This window comes from Pteropus vampyrus, unplaced genomic scaffold (genome assembly GCF_000151845.1).
Source record: "Pteropus vampyrus isolate Shadow unplaced genomic scaffold, Pvam_2.0 Scaffold23, whole genome shotgun sequence".
Taxonomy (NCBI): Eukaryota; Metazoa; Chordata; class Mammalia; order Chiroptera; family Pteropodidae; genus Pteropus; species Pteropus vampyrus.
This window is the reverse complement of record NW_011888804.1, coordinates 1457898-1462070: the sequence shown is the minus strand read 5'-3', so window position 1 is coordinate 1462070 and position 4173 is coordinate 1457898. Positions and strand designations below refer to the sequence as shown.

General features: G+C 48.9%; 1 protein-coding gene across 1 annotated transcript in view; it reads right to left on the bottom strand.

The window, feature by feature from the left end:
* Window positions 1-4173, bottom strand: part of KDM2B (lysine demethylase 2B) — a 112020-nt gene that overhangs the window by 82429 nt on the left and 25418 nt on the right. The gene's annotated exons all lie outside the window — the stretch shown is intronic.

The following is a 4173-nucleotide window of genomic DNA, read 5'->3' as shown; positions in this document are numbered from 1 at the left end:
AGACTTCCGGCTGAAGGAGTTGGTCCAGCTCAAATCAGAAGTCCCACCCTCCAGGGCATGCTCACCAGGGCCACCACCCTCCTCCCATCCTGTCTCCAAGCCCTTCCCCAAAACCACAAGGGGGCAGGAGATGAGTATAACCTCTGCAGAGGCAGAAGTCAAGCTTCTCTATTCTTTGACCAAACCCCATCTGCTGGGACTACCCACCAATATTGATAAGGTCCATATATCAAATGCTAATAATAATAGCTGTTTATATGCATGAAAACGTTTAACCCTTAAAAATCACTATAACCCCATTTTAGGGAAGCGAACATTGAAGCCATTCCAAGATGGTCAATGCCTGGGGCCAGGGTGTTGCTTCTCGATGTGTATGGGACCGCTAGCCCTGAGGTTACACTGTGAACCCTTCGGAATTGACTGAAGTTTTCACCGTGTGTATGTTTCGCCTATTCAAAAGTAATAATTACAAGAAATATCGCCCATCTTAGATCTGAGCACCAGTCACTGAGTGTGTGTACCTGAGCAAGGGCTTCGCCACACACGGAACAGAGGTGGACTTAAATGAGCTATGAGAGAAAGCCTCGACAGTTGGACTAGGCTGTCCACGTGGGAGAATTATTACCTTTGTAGTCACCAATGCCTAAGCGCCTCGATGGCAGGAACCATATCAGATTCATCCGCTTTAAGAGAGCACCTAGCAACAGGCCTGTAATTTTTCTAATCAGCTGGATTAGAAGTGACCCTAGACTAAATCTGTCCTTCTGGAACTCAGCACCCCCATTTGTTGAATTAGTGAGGGGCTTCTAACTGGTGGCCCTCATAGGTCACGTCAGGTCCTACGTGTGCTTGGTGTGGCCGGTACTGGTTTTTTTTTTTTCAGAGGAAAAAAAAAATTGTTTTGAAGGCCTGCTTCTCCAGTTATCCACAAGCACACCAGCCCCTACACCCGTTACCTGCACTGAAGCTCTATGAACTTGTTTTCTTGTCTGTAGGATGGAGAGAGTCACACCTGCTTTCAGTACTGTTGGGATATGTGTGCTAAGTGTCTTACACAGCTCCCGGTCCACACGGAGCAGTACAGAGAAGACTGTCTTTCTTTGTTCCTATTTTAAAGGTAGAGACGAAAAGCCAAGAATCCAGAGACCTGGGGGTAGGAGGCATGGCCCACAGCTTCTTCCCTCTCTGTGACTCGAGCAGCCTCTCTAGGTCAGTTTCCCTGTCTGATCTATTAAACAGGGATGGTCACTTACGATACCAGCGAACATGGCTGATGAGAAAGGAAAGGCGGATGTGGGTTGCAGAGACGCAAGCCCTGCACAAATGGGAGGGAGAGGAGACTGAAAAGCAGAGGATGTAGGAATTCCAGTGGCTGTCGGGGCCTTGTGTGTCTACCCAAGGCCACATGAACCAGCATCTCGTCCCATCCACTGCAGGCTCCGTCCTCCCCATGGCGTGGGAGAGGGGCAGGGACGACAGAATCCCCACTTCATAGAAAGGAAAACTGAGTCGCTGAGAGGAGATGAAAGACTTGCCCTTGGCCGCCAGGGGGGCAGAGGCAGCCCCTGAAACTTGCTCCTCCTGTGCCCATTTTCATCTTGTTTCAGCTTCGCACCCCAAAATTCCCCCAGTTCTTCCTGCTATTCCCAGAAAGTTCATGGGGAGAAAAATGCAGTCAACTCTCAATTATTTGGGAGCCAAACATGTGCTTTATGTGGGAACCCCCTGCTTGCTGGGTTTTTGAGCTTTTCGTCCACAGCTTATCTCCATTACACCAGCAAACCTCATTTTTGCCAGCCCTGAGTCCTTCAGGCACGTGCGAGGAGGGGAGACACTTGCTAATTTCCTTCTGAATGCATTATAATACCCGATGGTCCAAAGTGAAAAATGTATGCCCGTGTCACACACCTAGGAGATTGCGGAGCCTTTAAAACATGTCCACAAATTCTTTGATACTCCTCCCTACCAGAGGCAGAGCCAAGTTCCCCTCCCCTTGAGCGTGGGCCAGACGCAATGACTCACTTTTAATTAATAGAATATGGCAGAAGTAAACAGTACGCAACTTCCAAAATTAGGCCTTAAGAGGCACTGTGGCTTCCTTCTCGCTCTCTCGAACCGCTCACTCTGGGGGACCAGCTGCCATGTCACAAGGACACTCAAGCATCCCTGTGGAGAAGCCCACGCAGTAAGGAACTAAGGCCTCCTGCCAACAGCCATGTGGGTGCGCCATCTTGGAAGTGGGCCCTCCGGCCCCAGTCCAGCCTTCAGATGACTGCGGCCCAGGCCTGTCTTCACATGAGCTCGTAAGAGCCTCTGAGCCAGAACCACACCACTAAGCCACTCCTGGATTCCTGACCCACACAAATTGTGAGGTAACGTCTGTTGTTTTCAGTTTCTTTTTAAGTCGTGAAGTTTTAGGGTAATCGGTTAGGCAGCAATAAACGAATACAGGGGTACTTCCTCAAATAATCATCACTGTTTACACAAAGAATTTTCCTAGACAATTCTATACAGCCAAACCATTTCTTCTAGGTAGAGATGGAGGGAAAGGCAATGGCAGAAACGCACAGTGCCACCGATATTCATCCAGTCTACCCTCTCATCCTCCTTCCTCTTTATCTTACTTTGTTTCTTCATGACCCTTATCGCCTAAATTATATTATTCACTTGTTTGCTTAACCATCTCTTCCCACCAGACTAGAAGCTCCATGAGAATGGCGAGTCCACCAACTACTTAGAATAGTGTCTTGCACATAATAGGCACTCAATAAACGCGGCAAGAGATAAGTTACTAACATACTCTTTACATATATTGTCTCTCACATACTTGTAACTACCCGCTCGACAACGGTCACCAGCCCGTGCTTTAAGTATCTCGACCAAAACCCATTAAGATTCCTAACCCCTCACGACTGAGCGGCATAAACCTGAAGCCAGGGGGAATGCAGTATTGGTCTATAACACGTCTGTCTTCCCGCCTGCAAACTCTGAATTCAGGTGGCTCGTCAGCTGTCTCCACTCTCCAGATACCTCCAGCATGAAAGCTGCGATTTCTAGAAACGGTGTCATTTTAATTAAATTCCACAGAACCATTCTACAGTCCCAGAGGACTTCATCATGGTGGGATTTTTACGTTGCTTATTAACTGAAATCAGCATTCTTTTCAGCCGAACAAATGGACTAGTTCCAAGGTGACAATTTCCTTCCTAACAAGGTTCAAATCCGGCAACGAGTTCCTACAGCCACTGACAGTTTGTAAATTCATTTGCCATTCAATCCAACCGACACATAGAAGACATGTGATCCTAGAAAATTGTGTGTGAAGCCTTGTTTTGGTAATTCGATAAAGATTCTCAATGCAGCAACAGAGTTTACTATTTAGAGGAATCTTTCAATAAAGTGAAGTTCTTCCCTGAGTATCTCAGGCACCTGGTGCTGCCTATTTTACCTTCCTAGATATATGCCCAATTTGTCCTCTAGTCTCCTCTCCCCCGGATCGTCATTTACCCTCATCTAGAGGATGCAATGGTTCCTCATATTCTTCTAGCTCCGCCTCCTTCAATCCACGTGGCGGCTGACGAACGTGCAGAATGCAACTCTGAACACGTCCCTCCCAGCTCAAAATCTCAGAGAGGTTTCCAACTGCTCTTAAGGAGAAAGACGGACCCTTCACCATGGCCTGTCAGGCCCTGTTCAGCCTGGCCCATGCCCGTCCTGCATCCACTGCCCCCGTCTCCCTCTTGAGCCCCGCTGGCTGTGTCCTCCTGCCTGACCTGGACCCCACCCCCATCCCAGGCTCTCTCTGCACACAGCCAGGAAGCTCTTCCCAGGCCCCTTCAGCTAAATAATCCCTCTCCCCTTCGGACCCCAGCTCAGGGACGCCTGCCCTGCCCTCCCTGACCAAGTGATCCCCTGGTACGTGCTCCCGAAGAAGCACCATGGGTCTCCGCTGGCCTCATCACAGCTGCAAGTTCCCATCTGTTTCTCTCATTACTGGATTAATGTCTGTCTGCCCGATAGATTGTGAGCTCCGTGAGGGCGGGATGTCGTTCGGTTTTCTACCCGCCGTATGCCCAGTGCCCAGCACCAATCAGATCTTCAGCATATATGCTGAATTGATCAATCAATCCGTGAGAGCCGTGATCTGCCTCTAAATAATCTCCGAGTCCCACA